Here is a 17,559-nt window from a genome sequence, read left to right as displayed (position 1 = left end):
GATGCTAACGATTGGTGACCCTTCAAAGCAATATTATTAAATATTTGTTCAAACTTTATTTTTGGTAGTGGTTCTCAAAATTTGGCATTCACCAGAATCATCTGGAGGGCTTTAAAAATAGCTGGGCCTCGGAGCCGGCCCCGTGGCTTAGTGGTTAAGTGTGCGTGCTCTGCTACTGGCGGCCCGGGTTCGGATCCCGGGCGCGCACCGACGCACTGCTTCTCCGGCCATGCTGAGGCCGCATCCCACATACAGCAACTAGAAGGATGTGCAACTATGACATACAACTATCTACTGGGGCTTTGGGGGAAAAAAAAAGGAGGAGGATTGGCAATAGATGTTAGCTCAGAGCCAGTCTTCCTCAGCAAAAAGAGGAGGATTAGCATGGATGTTAGCTCAGGGCTGATCTTCCTCACAAAAAAAAAAAAAAAAGCTGGGCCTCACCCCCAAAGTGTCTGATTCAGGCGGTCTTTTGCAGCCTAAGGCTCTGCATTTTTTAAATTTTATTTTTAAATTTTTAGTTATTTTATTTTATTATGATAAAAACCTTTAACATGAGATGAGATCTACCCTCGTGACATATTTTTAAGTGTACAGTACAGTATTGTTAATTATAGGCACAATATTCTACAGCAGATCTTTAGAATTTATTCATCTTGCATAATGGAGACTTTATGCCCATTGATTAGCAACTCCCCATTTCCCCCTCTCCCCAGCCTGTGGTAACCATGATTCTACTCTCTGATTCTTTGAATTTGACTATTTTGGATACCTCATATAAGTGGAATTATGTAGTATTTGTCTTTCTGTGACTGGCTTATTTCAATTAGCATAACATCCTCAAGGTTCATCAATGTTGTCACATATTGCAGGACTTCCTTCTTTTATTTAAAGGCCAAATAATATTCCATTCTACCTATATACCACATATTCTTTATCTATTCATCTATCAATGACATTTACGTTGTTTCCATATCTTGACTATTGTAAATAGTGCTGCAACGAACATTGGAGTGCTATATCTCTTTGAGATCCTGATTTCAATTGTTTTGGATAAATACCCAGAAGTGGGATTGTTGGATCATATGGTAGTTCTATTTTTAATTTTTTGAGCACTCTCAATACTGTTTTCAATAGTGGCTGCACTGTTTTGCATTCCCACCAACAGTGCACTAGGGTTCCCATTTCTCCATATCCTCACCAACACTTGTTGACTTTTTTTTTTTTTTTGATAATAGCCATTCTAACAGGTGTGAGGTGATATCTCATTGTGATTTTATCTGCATTTCCCCTAAGGTTTGTTGAACTATCGTTTTCCCATTGTGTATTCTTGGCTCCCCTGTCAAAGATCAGTTGACTATATATGAGTGGATTGATTTCTGGGATCTCTATTCTGTTCCATTTGTCTATATATCTGTCATTATGCCAGTCCATACTGTTTTGATTACTGTAGCTTTGTAATGTATTTTGAAATCAGGAAGTGTGTTGCCTCCAGCTTTGTTCTTCTCCCTCAAGATTGTTTTGGCTATTCTGAGTCTTTTGTGGTTCTGTACAAATTTTAGTATTGTTTTTTATTTCTGTAAAAAATGCTATTGGGATTTTGATAGGGATTGTGTTGAATTTGTAGATTGCTTTGGGTAGTATGGGCATTTTAACAGTGTTAAGTCTTCCAATCCATGAACATGGGATGTCTTTCTATTTATTTGTGTCTCCTTTAATTTCTTTCATCAATGTTTTGTAGTTTTCAGTGTACAAATCTTTTACTTCCTTAGTTAAATTTATTTCTAAGTATTTTATTCTTTTCAGTGCTATTTAAATGAGATTGTTTTGCTAATTTCCTTTTCAGGTAGTTTATTGTTAGTGATAGAAACACAACAGATTTTTGTATGTTGATTTTGTATCCTGCAACTTTATTGAATTCATTTATTAGTTCTAACAGGGTTTGTGTGTGTGTGTGTGTGTGTGTGTGTGTGTGTGCGCGCATGTGTGTGTGGAGTCTTTAGGGTTTTCTATATATAACATCATCCACAAACAGACAATTTCCTTTCCAGTTTGGATGTCTTTTATTTCATCTTCTTGCCTAATTGCTCTGGCTAGGACTTCCAATACTATGTTGAATAAAAATGGCAAGAGTGGGCGTCTTTGTCTTGTTCTTGATCTTAGAGGAAAAGCTTTTAGTTTTTCACCATTGAGTATGATATTAGCTCTGATGAATATAGGTGCAAAAATCCTCAATAAAATACAGCAAAGTGAATTCAATAACATATTAAAAGGATATATACAATGATCGAGTGGGATTTATTCTTGAGATGCAAGGATGGTTCAAAATATGAACATCAATTAATGTGATACATCACATTGACAGAATGAGTGATAAAAATCACCTGATCATCTCAATAGATGTGGAAAAAGCAGTCGACAAAATTTGATATCCTTTCATGATAAAAACTTTCAACACACTAGGAATAGAAGGAGATTGCCTGAAAATAATAAAGACCGTATAGGATTTGCATTTCTAATAAGTTACCAGGTGGTGCTGATGCTGCTGGTGTGGGGACTACACTTCAAGAAGCACTGATTTAGAGCCATTGTTCTCAACCCTGGCTGTACATTGGAACCACTATGGAAACTTTTAAAACACCCAATTCCCAAGCTGCACTCTGTGGAAATAAATGAAGAACACCCAAATAAGATCAAAGGCTATTTATTCAGAGCTTGCTCTAGTAAGAGAATCAGCCACCATCGCTTGTGTTTGGTAGAGACTCAAAGGTAGGCAGAGGAATGGGAAGGCTTATGGGGGAAAAAAGGAAGGATTCAGGTGTGCCCTCCCTGGGGGTTGTTGGCATGGGGAAGCTGGAAGTGGGCTAACTAGACACGGGGCATCCTGTGCAACTGGTTAGGGGTGCATATTTGACTTTCCCTGGTTGGTCTTGAGTTGGAAGCAGAGGGCAAAATGAAAGAAGCTGGCAGATACTGATTAATTCCTGAGTCTTTGGGGCTGGTTGCTACAGAGGTTATAGTTTGTTTCCTGGCCTGGTTGCTGCAGATGTTGAGTCAAAGTTCTATTGTCTGGCCATTGTTCATCTGTGTATTCAGTCTCTCAACCCGGACCAATTAAATCAGAATTGCTGAGAGCAGAGTCCAGGCTTGAATATATTTTTCTAAACTCTCCAAATGATTCCCATGAGAGCCAAGGTCAGGAGCTGCGATTCTGCGCCTGCGCACTGTGCCAGGGAGGCTGGGGAGCGAGGAGGGGCCACGGAAGTGCTCTTCCTCCCCTCTCTTCTCCCCAGGGACAAATCCCCTAGGTGAAGTGATTCACCCTCCTGAAAACCTGTTAGCGATCATTTTTGTACCTGGAGTCACCTCTAGAGGATGGGTCCCCCCCACCAGTGCAGAAACTTATTGAAACTATGACAGCAGGCAGGATTTGCCCTTAGTTTTAGTGTCTCTCATAGATTGACTTCAATTGAAATTAGAATAAAAATCCCAAAATCACCAGGACCTACAAAGCCTCTGCCAATCTCTGGCCCATCTCCTGCTCCTGTTCCCCTCCATCTCCACACTCCCCATTCACCACCCCCAAGCTCAGCCCATTCCTGCCACAAGGCCTGTGAGCCTCTCCATCAACATGCTCTTCTCTCAGATCTTTCCATGGCTTGCACATGATCATTCAGGTTCAGACCAGACTTGTGTCCCAAAGAAGGCTTCCCCCACTCCCCTTGCTGGAGCGCTTCTCTCATCGCCCAGTCCCTTTTTGTCCTATTGCTTTACTTTATTTTCTTCGTAGCACTTACCTATCTGAACTCAATCAGTTTCCAGTTTATTGCCTCTCTCTCCCAACAGCAGTACAAGCTCCCTGTGGGCAGAGATTTTGTCTGTCAACAAGACACACCTGTATTCTCAGTGCTTGAAACATAATAGGTGCTCCATAAACATTTGTTACGTGAACGAGGAGGGTCATTAAGATTGCTCTTAATCCAGCCCTCTGTCATTTATTAACTCTGTGACTTTGAGCCAGTCACTTCAGCCTCCCTAAGCTTCAATTTCCCCATCTGTAAGTGGAAGAAATGATACCTTCTAGTCTTTCCTCCAGAGCTGCTGTCACGGTCCCATCAAATTTTGATGGATTTAAGCTGAAATGTGCTCTTCAATGTGGGGGATACTGTCATCACATCTGCATTTCAAAAGGGCCTTCATCCACCATAACGGCCTAAATGTCCAACAGCAGGTCTAGTGAAGGTGGGGTTATTTGTAGAGAATTGGGCACTTCCAGGGTCCTCACATTCCGCCACCTAAGCAGCGATCATCTCTGGCTACACTCAGAGCCAGCCAATGGGCTATCTTCCAATGGAGTCTGTATCACTCTTGACAAGAGTGCTGCAATTTCTTGGGGTCCTTTGGGTGAAATCGGCTGAATCAAGAGTGGAGGTATGGCAGCCAAGGAGGTGCTCCCCTCCCATCACTTTTAAGAGAAACTGCAGGGAGCATAGGTAACTGACAACCTCTAGCGGGGTCCCTTTGTCCCCACCATGGCATTCACACCAAGACCACGCTTTCCCAGGGCTGTTCCCAGCCAATGACTGAGCACGACAGGGACTCTGGAGTTGGGCACGCCTGCCTGATGTGGGACTGCTCTAGTGGGCACCCTTTGCTTGGGAACTCCTCACTGCCTGGCCAAGCTTTCTCAGAGCTGCACTGCAGTCTGAGGTTATTCTGTCTAGTACTCTTCCTTCCCATGCTCCTTTCACAGGTGTCAGACCTGCTCTGTGGTCTGAAGCCTCTCCCCACCTACTCCTGATTGTTCCCCTTCGTCCCTTACAGATATTTCCCTCAATGTATCTCTGGCACATCTAATCCCGTTTTGGTATCTGCTTCTCATAAGACTCGAACTGACACAGAAGAATTGGAGATAACTTTTTATTTCTCTGTGTAGCCATAACCTCCTGGTTTTGATTTAGGCCCTATAACAGCTTGCAAGATATAAAATTTTAATAAAGGCATCATCGATTAGGAAACACCGTGTCTCCTCCTCTTTTAATGGAGTCTGGAGCAGGCTTAACTGATGGAGTCAAGACGGCTCTCCCAGTTGAGGGCTGGGTGAAGTGGCCCAAGGGCCTTTGGTAGAGAACAGTCATGGAAATTACGGAAACACATCCTTCGGGAAGTCCCCCTTTTCTAGAATCCCCAGTGGACATATGCCTCACTGTCCTCAAAGCCAGCTCATCCTCTGAGGAAAGAGGAACTTGGCAGAGAGGACTGGAAATTAAGGCAAACTTGCCAAGTGGAACTAATCAATGATGGGCTGCAGGAGCAAGCGAGGGAGGAGGAAGCAGCAGCGCACTCAGGAGGAGAATGCGCCTGGTGGACAAGGTCCAGGAACAATTCCCCATGCCATCGGAAAGTACTCAGTAAGCACCTGAGCGCAGAAAGTACTGCTTGGAGGGCTTATCCAGAACAAGCGAGAGACAGGACCACAGGACTTGACAGCTGAGGTCCTGGGAGAACATCTTCTTGCCCATTAGATTTAAAACAGCTCCCCCGGAGTTACCTCTGGGATTTCCTGGAAGGGGAAGTGGGGGTCCCTAAGAATATGGGTCTCCTTGTCTTCTCCTCTTTCAACCAAAACATCTCCATCACAAGGGTTCTGCCTCTCAAAACCAAGTCTGGAAACTACTAGTGTAGCTTCACCCCTTCCTTTTATCTGCAGAAAAATGGAAGCCCAGAAATGTTGTGTGACTTGTTCAAGTGTCACACAGCAGGTTAAGAGCAAAGGTGGGATTAGAACTCAGGACCCTTGACCTTAGTTCTATTCCCTTTCTGCTTCAGAATGCCACCCCTCAAGGGATTTACAATTTCTATATCAGTTAGTAGCTATGTCAGATTGGACATAATCCATCAAGCTGAATTGACAAATTAAATATACCAAGCAGATGTTCAGGCTGGGGTTGGGTAGATGTGTCAATTTCCTGTTCAGAGAAGATAGGACCAAAGAGTTGTCATAAATATATACATATAAAACTTGTATTTACTCAAGGATATTTAAATCCATCATTTGACAAATGTTCTACTGCAGAGGCAACTTAGAGTGGTGGAAACAGCATGGGTTTGGGAGCCAGACAAATCCGGGGTTGAGGCCTGACTTCTACACCCAGACCTCAGACAAGTTGATATGATCTTTTGGATCCTCAATTTCTTCATCTGTAAAGTGCAGAGAGCACATAGTTTACAGTTTTCTTTGAGGATTAGAAATGACATAGGTGAAGCGTGTAGCCAGTGTTGGCACATCATAGGGTGCCCCGTCGTTGGTGGGGAGTGTGATAGAAGGGTAAGATCCTTAAGGAGTCACAATGCAGTGGGGGAACAAGACGTGTGGCAATGAGGGAACAGTGAACTGCTAAATTATCTCTGCTGACAGTAAGGGATTCAGAGGAGGGAGAAATAGGTGTGAGAAGAAGAAATCCCCCAAGAAGATTAGGGAAGAAGGGACTTTCCTTGAAGCTTATGAGATGGGTGGTGGGTTGGGGAGGTGGAAGATGTATGAGGAGGGGACAATAATGTGAGCAAAGAGGCAGAAGAGGAGTAAGAATCAAGGCAGTGGAGTTATTGGGAGTGGACTCCAGCAGCAGTGGGTAGGTGGGAGACAAATCACCTGAGTGTCCGGAGAAACTTAGAAACCAGCGTCACTAGGTAGATCTTTACTGCTGCAACAGGAAGGAAAATTCTGTGAAGTTGAGACAGTGAATTCTGGAAACGGTGAATTGTTCTTGATGGAAACTCTATGAGCTGAGGAAGGAGTTAATCCCAGGGTTAACTCCTGTCTCTGGGCCCTTACGCCAGATTTTCAGGGGTGAGGAAACTGAGAACCAGATGACTTAAGTGACTTCCCCAAAGTCAAACAGCTGGGACGTGGAGGAGTTGGAACTTGAACCCAAACCTTTTTTTTTTTTTTCTGACTGTATCTTACTTTTTTTTTTATTGATGTTTTAATAGTTTATAACATTGTGAAATTTTGGGTTGTACATTTTTGTTTGTCCATCACCGTACATATGTCTCCCTTCACCCCTTGTGCCCACCCTCCACCCCCATTGCCCCTGGTAACCACAATACCATTTTCTCTGTCCATGTGTTGGTTTATATTCCACATATGAGTGAGATCATACAGTGTTTGTCTTTCTCTTTCTGGCTTATTTCACTTAACATAATACCCTCCAGGCCCATCCATGTTGTTGCTAATGGGACAATTTTGTCTTTTTTTATGGCTGAGTAGTATTCCATTGCATATATATACCACATCTTCTTGATCCAATCATCAGTCGAGGGACACGTGGGTCGCTTCCATGTCTTGGCTATAGTGAATAATGCTGCAATGAACATAGGGGTGCATAAGCCTCTTTGGATTGTTGATTTCAGGTTCGTTAGATAGATTCCCAGTAGTGGCATAGCTGGATCATAGGGTATTTCTATTTTTAATTCTTTGAGGAATCTCCATACCATTTTCCATAGAGGCTGCACCAGTTTGTGTTCCCACCAGTTGTGTATGAGGGGTCCTGTTTCTCCACATCCTCTCCAACATTTGTTGTTTTTTGTCTTGGTGATTATAGCCATTCTAACAGGTGTGAGGTGATATCTTACTGTTGTTTTGATTTCCATTTCCCTGATGATTAGTGATGTTGAACATCTTTCCATGTGCCTATTGGCCATCTGTTTATCTTCTTTGGAGAAGTGTCTGTTCATTTCCTCTGCCCATTTTTTGATCGGAAACCAAACCTTTTGACTCCCCAAATCCTTTGCTCCTTCTGGTTTCACATTTCTTTGGTTTCTCTGTAGTATCAAATGCAGGACAGGGAAGATAGATAAGACATACTTGGAGGAAAAGCAATCAACCTTGACTGTAGTTCAAATAAATTGCAAGCACTACACAGTGTTCTTCAGCACTAAGTGCACAGTGAAATCATCCAGGGAGCTTTAAAGAAAGAAATGTTGGTCCCTGGGCTCTGATGCACCTCTTACATCAGCCTCTCGGGGGCAGGGCCTGGGCATCAGTATATTTTAAGGCTCCCCAGGTGGTTCTAGTGTGTGGCCAGGAATGTGAATCATCAAGCTGGACTGTTGAACACACCTAGTCCAACCTACGTTGGCGTTTCTCAGAAGCACTCTTGAATGACACGCCATCTGTGTAATCCACAGGCCCTTCTGTGCTCGCCTCTCCAGCAGGCGAGTGCCTCCCTCCCTCTCTCTCTGTCTGCCATGTTGCCTCTGGATTTGGTATTCATACTCGCGGTGGTGACTAATTAATCCTCCCGGAACAAGCGAAGAAGACCTAATCGTGGGTGAGCCATCTGGAGATCCTTTTTGGTTGACTTGGACTTCGGGGAGGCTGAGGGGAAGAAAGTGGGAAATGACTCATACTCAGATGAAACACAAAAATCTCACTTATTCAAGGGGAGTTGTGGTCCTTGGGGCTCTAACTTTTCCTTCTGCTTCTCAATGGTTCCAGATGGTGCATTTTCTCTTTCCACACCCCCATGTCCAACTTGCCACCATGTATATGGAGGCATGATCTCTCCAAGCCACTCCTATTCCAGTTCACAAGGTGAATTTGGTATTCCTTCAACAATGTGCATGTGTAAAATGCATTTTGAGGACTGGAGAGCTAACTCCTACAGTAGTATTCTTTTATAGAAGTATTCTCTTTTATAGATGGGAGGGGTAGAAGGAGTCAATGGATCACAAATATTTATTGAACACTTATTTTGTGTAAGACAGAGATGGTGTTGGAGCCCTGCTCAGATCCCCTTGCCTGGTTGGGGCGCTCATCCCACAGCTGCTATGCGCGGTGGGCAGATGGCTCACGGTTGTCACTCTCTCTGGAGGAGTGGCCTTGGCCGATGGGTACCTCCTCACCCAGGAAGTGCACCTCTCAGTGTGGCTCACAGCCCATGACTGACTGACAAGGAGTACAAGATGCCAACCCCTTGCCTTAGCATGGTTTATGCTCCTCAAAATCGTGGCGAGCGTTGACCTGAGCCACATCCTTGCTTAGCATTTCCTCTGTTCCCTGCTTCCCTCACTCCCTAACAAGTTTTCCCTTAGGGCACTGCCTCAAAGAGTCACAAGCCCTGAGATCCTTTTTCAGAATCCCTTCTAGGAAACTGACCAGAGATAGAAAGTTTGTTAGGTGACCTGAGAGCTGCAAAGATGTTTAAGATGTGATTCTTATTTGTAAAAGGCTTCTTGGTCCATTACAAAGGGAAAACATTAACGTGCAAAATGTTAAAAGAAAAAGAAGTAGATAACAATGAAGATACTTTAGGACTTGTCACAAGGTATTAAACAATATTTAGATGAGTTTTAGAGGTAGAATGGCTTGAAGGAGGGTGGCAGAGATGCATGAGAACCGTTGGAGAAGAAAGTAGCGTGAACAAATTCACATAGGCAAGAAAAAATCAGGTGCAGGATGCAGAGCTGTAATGCAGGATTCAGGTGCATCAGAATCACCTGGAGGGATTGTGTGAGAATATAGATTTCTGGCCCCACCCAGTTTCTGATCCAGTAGGTGTGTGTGCAAGAGTTTGCATTTCTAACAAGCTCCCAAGGGATGCTGGGGCTGCTGGTCTGGGGACCACACTGTGAGAACCACTGCTGTAGTGGGATAAGATTTGAGGGACTAAGAATTGTTATTTCCTGGTATGTATCCTCATACCAGGGGCCCTCCTGCCCCCACTCAGGTAGCAGATTTCAGGGGAAAGAGGGTAAATACCTAAAGAACAAGGAGTCAAATTCTTGGCTTCTGACCTTTAAGGAGGCTTTCATAAATCCTGGTCAGAGAACCCATAACCTTAAAAGCCGTGACTTACAAATGCACCAATGCTTGAGGGAGAAAAGGGTCTTGTGGATTTTCAAAGCTTGGGCTCTAAGTGTGAAAAGCTAAAGTCTCCAAGACTGAGACCATCGGGTTTATACCAGAAACCAAAGGTCAGCAAACCAGGGCCTGCCACCTGTTTCTGCAAATAAGGTTTACTGGAACACGGCCACACCCTTTTATTTCCATATTGTATAGGCTGCTTTCCTGAATGGCCACAGAGCAGTTGCCACGGAAACAGAATGTTCCACAAAACTAACAATATTTCATACCTGGCCCTTTATAGAAAAAATTTCCCAGCCCCTGCCATAAACCATAGAGTAAAGAAAATGGGGGGAGAAGAGGTTTGATGAAGGAAGAGCAGTGTTCCCCTCTCTGAGAAAGGAGCTGAATGTCTTACCAGCAGGTGGGAAAGTAGAAAAGCATTAAGGTTATGATGAATTTATCTCTTAGCCCTCAAATAAGGATATGAGCAAAGTTACGTTCAGTTGCAGGGAAAAAACCTTCCACTTTTGCATTTCTGAATTACCTGTAAAAGTCACATCTGCTGGAGGTAACTTAGCAGGATCAGAATGGGAAGCACGGAACAAAACGAGAGAAGGTACGTGAGGTTCAAACTGTGGGGCGCTCTTACACTTGGAGGGCAGGGCGGGTGTGTCCCTCCCGGGTGTCCGTCTCTATTGCAGAGCAGGGGCTCCGGCTGTGAAGATGTAAGACCATCATCATTCCAAAGCCGTCCGCCTGACACACACCTCATGCCTGTCAAGCTGCTTTCAGACACTTCACCTAAGCTGAGCCTCAGACCACCTCTGGGGGTGCGCTTCTCATCCCACCTTAGAGTGGAGGCGCCTGAAGCTCTGAAGGTCGCACTGACTGGTCTTGGGCCTCAACGCCCCGGTGTCTCACTCCCTCTTCACGGCTCTCCCACTGTATTGCCCAAGACAGGGAGGGGCTGACACACCCCCAGGCTAGGGCCTGCCAGAGCTTCCTCATGGCCTGGGTAACTGGGTATGAGAGAAGACAGAAAGCACGAGGAGGCTGGGGCGGATGGCTCTATTTGTAACAAAGGGGATAAATTCATCCATCCATTCATTCACTCATTCGTTTTCTAGTCCTAGAGAACTTGGTCCTCCTGACTTCTGAGGAGAAATGCATTTTGGTTCTTCTTTTTATTCAAAGTCCTTAAAAGCTGTTGATCATCCTTGGTAGTTACCCAATCACATTTGTTTAGTAAAACAACATAGTAGAAAAAAAAGTATTAGGCTTGGCAGTCAGATAACTTTGGATTTAAATTCCAGTTTTCTCATTTATCAACCAAGTGACCTGGGACAAGACATGCAACCTCTCTGTACCTCAGTACCCTCCTCTATAACTTAGGGTTAATGGACCCGCCTTTGAGCCTTCAGTAGGTAACAGGTATATGAAGAGAGACAGGCAGGATTTTCTGCTGAGTGATCAGGTGAGAACTCGAGGTTGCCTGGCACTGAGCTGGCTGGGATGTGGGGCTCCCGTTCCTCTACGACAGGGGCTGTGCCTCAACCTCCTACAGAGCTCCTGTGTGCTATCAGCATTGGTGTGCAATTCCAAGAAGCCTTTCTCTGCTAGCAAGACCACTCTCGTGCCTGCAGAAACCCACATTGTTGCATGCTCTCCAGGCGCTATTCTGTCCCCACTCAAGTCCCTATAAAAGGGAAAGCAGAAGCGGGGGCTCCCTCTCCTGGAGCACAACCCGAGAATCATACAGCTAGGCCTGGCCCTCCCAGGCCTCACTACGCAGTGCCAAGAAAGGGGGTTCCCTTCCCGGTCCCCACCTGTCCTGCACAAGGAGTTGCGATGAATTCTGCAATTCACATGGCATGGATTGAGGAATATGCTTTATCAGAGAAAGGGGCAACTTGCTGAGGCCAGTGGGTAACCAGAGAAGAGGAATCTCAGGTCCCCAGATGCTCCCATTAGCCTATAAAAGTGTACCTGGACCCAGGCTCTGCTGGGCCTGCAGTTTGGTCTGTGTTCCATAAAGAGATCCTTCCCTGAGTGGGCCTCCCTTTGTGTCAGGTAATCTTAGGACAGTTGCTTTGTCAGTGAGGAATTCCCAGGCAGCTTGGGCCAGTGGTCTGGGTGGGGTCAGGCGGAGCAGCCAGTGCACAGAGGATGGTTTTCTGGCCTAGGGAGCCCCGTAGGCTCCAGGCTAGCCCTTCCCTTTCCTCTGGGCCGGGAGAGCCTCAGAAGAGGAGGTGACTCTGCAGTCGTGTCCCTCTGCAGTAAAGCCGCACACAACCACATCTTGAACACTTGGGCCTCGAATCCAGGCTGTCTTCCCAAGGAGGAGAGAGAGGCAGGCTCCCTACCATCAAGTAAAATTCAGCTCAGGGCTTGTGGAAATGCTCGCAAAGCCGAGTTGGCTCTCAGCAGACTCACAGGTTTCATTTCAGTTCAAATAGGCACCGCCCTCCCTGAGAAGCAAGCTGAATTAGAAATGCTTTATTTTGACTCCGGTGGTAGAGTGACAAGCCTGGGTGAGATCAGGGACTAAGGACAGCTCACAGGAGGATTTTTCTCTAATCCTTATTCTTCCTACAAAGCGGAGGGTCTGTGCAGTCGGGGGGCACTGACGACTCTCCAGAAGGAGGGACGAGCAGCGCCAGCGGGTGAGGAACGCCGGGCTGCAGTTGCTGTGGTTAGTCCCCACAAGTTCTGAGTGACTTCAGGTAAACCATTATTTCCACTTTGGATTAAATGACTAAACAGTAGGATCTAAGCCTTGTTCTGAAAGGAACAATTTGTTTAAAGAAAAGGCAAGCAGTTCGCATTTCCAGCGACGCCTTCTAGATAAAAACCTGTGTTCCAAGCGGAGGCTGTGGAACACGAGAGGGGCTGTATGGGAAGGTGGGGGGGTCTCCTCCCCTGCAGCCATTAGTATTAGGCCGAATTCTCATCAGCCTGAGGTGATTTAAGTCTAATTCTGCCCAAAAGTAAGCAATTGAACAAAACTAACAGAAGGAATATCCTATGGGGCAACCAATGGTGTCTTTAGCCGATAACTTGTTTGATATTATCTAAACCATTTACTAGGCACCAATGTCTTCCTGTTTAATCCCAGTAATAACTCCATGAGGTAGATATTATTATAATCATCACCATTTTACAGGTAAAAAAACTGTAGCAATACCTTCAGTAAGCGAATGGATCAATAAACTGTGGTACATCCAGACAATGGAATATTATTCAGAGCTAAAAAGACATGAGCTTTCAAGACACAAAAAGACATGGAGGGACCCTAAATGCATATTACTAAGTGAAAGAAGCCAATCTGAAAGGCTACATACTGTATGATTCCAACTATACAACTTTCTGGAAAAGGCAAAACTATGGAGACAGCAAAAGATCAGTGGCTGCCAGGGGTTAGGGGGATGGGAGGGGTGAATAGGTGGAGCACAGAGGATTTTCAGGACAATGAAACTGCTCTGTGAGATACTAGATGGTGGATACATGTCGTTATGCATTTGCCAAAACCCATAGAATGTACAACACCAAGAGTCAAATCTGATGTGAACTCTGGACTTTGGTTGATTAAAAAACAAAGCAAAACTGTAGCAGGTACTTATCCTCCACGCATGTTCCCTCCGCCACCTCAGGCTGTGCCTGCGTGCAGTGCGCACAGGTGTTGTCAGATGAACGGCTGAATGACTAACAGACTCCACTGTATTCAGTTAGCAGGTAGACGTTTCTTTTATCCCGGGAAAGATTCATGATTATTCCAGATCAGTTACGGCATTGGTTTCCCTGTGCAGTGCTCGGCCTACGAGCGTGTGTGTGGTCTAGTTCTGGTCAATGGAACATAAGAGCAGGACTGATGTCTAGCTGGAACACACCAGAATGGTGGTACTAGTTGTTAAAATATTGAAATACTTCTGTACCAGGAGATAAATACTGCTCCCCTGGCTTCTCTGCTCTTTGCCGCAGATCCCCTGCATCTCCCCACGAGCCAGCTTCTACAAGGTTACATCTGGCTTAGAAGGGGGCCTCCAAGACCTCGCTCCAGGGCTACAACCAGCATTTGACCTATTCCGATTATCACAGGGAGGTTTCTAAAATAATTCTCCCGGAATAAAAAAGCAGAGGCTCATGGCCTTTTGCTCATACGTCTTCTTCCTGACTTAACACTGCTGTGTGGCACCATGGCAACCATCTTGTAACCATGAGGCAACAAGACAAGAAGATAAATAGAGCCTGAGTCCTTAATGGTACCACACTGCATCAAACCTGGAGCTGTCCTCTCTCCAGAGGTTTTGTTACATGAGACAATTAAATATCTTTCATAGAAATCTTGATTAATTAGTTCTTCTGTTATTTGAAGCTAATCAAACACATCCTAAACAATACAGACTCAAGTTCAAAGGGTTAAGTAGTAATAATGTTGATACTGAGTGCTAACTACGTGTCAAGTGCAGTGCTAAGCTATTTGTGCTCATCATATCCTTTGCTCTTCTCAATAACCTTAGAAAAAGGTGCTATTGTTGTCCCCACATTTCAGATAAGGACTGAGGCTTGGGAAATTTAAAGACTTACTCATGAAACTAGCAAATAGTAAAGCTGAGACTCACACCCAGCTCTGGGCTGGACTAGACCAAAAATGGTTTCATTCTTCGCCTCATCTTTGTATTAATCTTGACTGCACAGTAAGAAAAGCTTGTGGGGAGATTGTGGTGGGAGGGAAGGGAACACCTTGGGAAGGCCACTGGCCCTCAGACAGGTCCCTGGCATGTAGCAGCATCCCGACCTGGTCCCACATTCCAAATCTGGCCCCTGTTGTGCAGGCTGAGAAATTCAATTGTTACTCAAGTGCTGAGTGAGTTCTAGATACCTGCCTCACAAAAACCAAAACGTGGAGGAAAAGAAGAGCTGTCAAGCAGATCAGATGCATGTGTGTATTTGCTGGTGGGCACCTGCTCTTCCTTGAGGCTTGGAGACACATGTTCATGGAAAATTAGACTGTAACCAGGAGGCTGCCTGCTGGGACGGGATCCGAGATGGGTAGTGAGCTAGTGATCCTAATGGCAGGTGCTATCAAGCTCTGCAGTGCCTGGAAAACACACATGGGACTTGTTTTGTGGCCAGGGTACCCACCCTGCAGACACTTACCTCACTTCCTTGGCTGAGCATCCCCTCACCGGATTTACAAGTTCCTTCTTTGGATGTGTGCATGCCTTCAGCAGCTCACTGCCATCCTCCCATCTAAAACCAAGGCTTTCTCTTTCAAGGTGACTTTGCCTGTGTCTGGGTGCAGCCATTATGATTTCAACTTCATCATTAAACTCTCTGGAGGCAATCTCGTTTCCAAATCCTTTTCATTCTAATGTTCCACATTTGGGTCCTATGTGGAGTTTCACTCAAAAAAGCACCCTCTGACCACCGCAGTAATCTAAAGAAATTCCAGCCTTTGCTTGAGTGTCTCAAGAACGTTCAGGGGAGTAATCCACAGCTACGTGTCTCCGAGCCTTTCTCTGGCTCCAGGTTTTCACATTCCCACGGTCCTCCCGAGTCTCTAGCGTTCTAAACCAGGCTCGCTCAAGCCCAGCACGGTGGTTTTTCTTCCTTTCTTTCTGCTGCCTACTTTGCAGCTCTTCATTATATAAATTGACTTGGCCACTCTGGCTAAGGCCTTTCCCCTTTCCTTCCACCTCCTCCTCTCTCTCTTGGTTCTGCATCGCAAAAGATACCCCTTTAGTGGATGGGAGAAGATGAAAGGAGAGGATGGGGAAGCACGAACGGGTGTTACTAAGTTTGCACCCATCCAAATCTCACCCAGCAGATACCGTGCTGGACCCTGAGGGCAAAATGGTTCCGGAGGCGGGGCCCCTGCCCCCATGGAGTTTCTGAGCTCTTGAAAGAGAGACAAGTCGCTGCCGCCCACCCCAGTTTGAGGGAACTCTGATGAAGAGATGAGTATACGGACAGGGACAGGTCGAGGTGGAGCGACAGTGCCTGTTGAGGACGGTGTGGCTGTACGGGAAGGTCGCTATGGGCTGTACTGCTGCACCACCATCCAGCATCACAGCCGAGAACCTGGAGTCAGTGAAGAGAGAACCTCAGAGAGGAAGAGCGGCTCATTCTTGGGGTGTGAGGAGAAGTCGAGAGCAGCCTTGCCCTTGCCAGGGAGAGCCATCCAAGATTCCTCATCCCCCTTTCCTGCCACGCCAACAAAGAAAGGGGACCAGAGGCAGGGAGGCCACCCCACTGGCCATGGGGCAAATTGGTGGGAGTTACCTCCAGCCTCTCTGTCCCAGGGGGTGAAAGGATGGAGAGGCATGGGAGCAGCCGCATGGGAGGGAAGGGAGGTGCAGGCTGAGCCACCGCATGGATGCCCCATAATTTATTCTGCCGCCTCCACTCTTACCGCGCCCGCCCCCCCAGGTTTGTGCCATTACAAAAGTGTAGCTATAAACACCCTTGTACATTAGCCTCGAGTGCTTTGGCTTCTATGGGGTAGATTTCCAGGAGTGAATTGCTGAGTCAAAATTTACAATTTTTCGTTGTAATAGACGTTGTCAGATTGCCTATAACCGTCTGCAGTTCTGCGAACAATGCAGGAGAGCTCCCTTTTCTCTGCATCGCTGCCAGCAAAGGTGTTCCAGCCACTTTCATTGTTTCCAGTCTGGTAGATATAAAGTTACTTTAATTTGCATTTCTCTGATCTCTGCTGAGTTCGTTTTCAGAAGTTTGTTGCTATTGAGACCCATCTTTCTCTGAGTGCCCTTTTTTTCCCTTCTTTTTGGGTAACTTTCAGTCAATTAGAAAGGGTTCTTTGTGTATTTTAAATATTAATATTATAAATATTTCACTCTGAAATTTATGTCCTTCAGCTTGAGAAAATCATTTTCTATTATTTATTAGATCATTGTTTTCCCTTATTTTCCATGTTGACTGTTTTGGAACTCTCATTATTCAGCCTGAAGCCCAAGGGCAGGTGGTCAGGAACGGAAGAAGGGGGTACAGCGGGAAGAGGGAGGGCAGGAGGAACCACAAGCACGAGCTGCAGGGAGGGAGTGCAGCCTGTGCCGGGTCCCGCTGCCTCTGCCCGTGGTGGTGTGGTGTGCGTGTCTGCTTGTGCTCAGGGGGCCCAACGTACACGTGGTCACAGCAGCTGGAGGCGCATCCAGGGGAAGGCGGGGCAGCCCTGGCGGCTCCCCGCAGCAGGAGACGAGTCCAAAGATAGTTTGAGCTGCAAATTGGCTGCTGCTTCACTCCATCCTCCAAATTGCTCAAGAATCTCTCCGGGGCTGGTCCTAACCAAAATATACAAAGAAGAGAATTCTGGGAAATGTAGTTCAGGCTAGCCAAGTTGGCACATTACAAAGCCACCCCAGCTTCCTTTGAAATCTCACTTAACATTCATATAGCGTATTTAGCACTTATATAACACACGAAAAACTATTCAGCTCCTGTTCTAAGCATTTCATGTATTTTAACTCATTTAATTTTTATAATGCCCCTATGAAGTAGCTATTATTATTAATAACTCTGTTTTACAAAGAGAGAAACTGAGAACAGAGAGGTTAAGTAACTGTCTAAGGTCACACAGCCGGTAAGTGGCAGAGCTAGGCTTTAAACCCAGAGTCTGACTCTAGGGTTCGTATGCTCCACAGCTCCACTGCGCAAAGGCACTATCATCCCCTGGCCAAAGGGATAGTTAA

The sequence above is a fragment of the Diceros bicornis genome, chromosome 21 (genome assembly GCF_020826845.1).
Source record: "Diceros bicornis minor isolate mBicDic1 chromosome 21, mDicBic1.mat.cur, whole genome shotgun sequence".
NCBI lineage: Eukaryota > Metazoa > Chordata > Mammalia > Perissodactyla > Rhinocerotidae > Diceros > Diceros bicornis.
Note: the sequence above shows the minus strand (reverse complement) of the source record.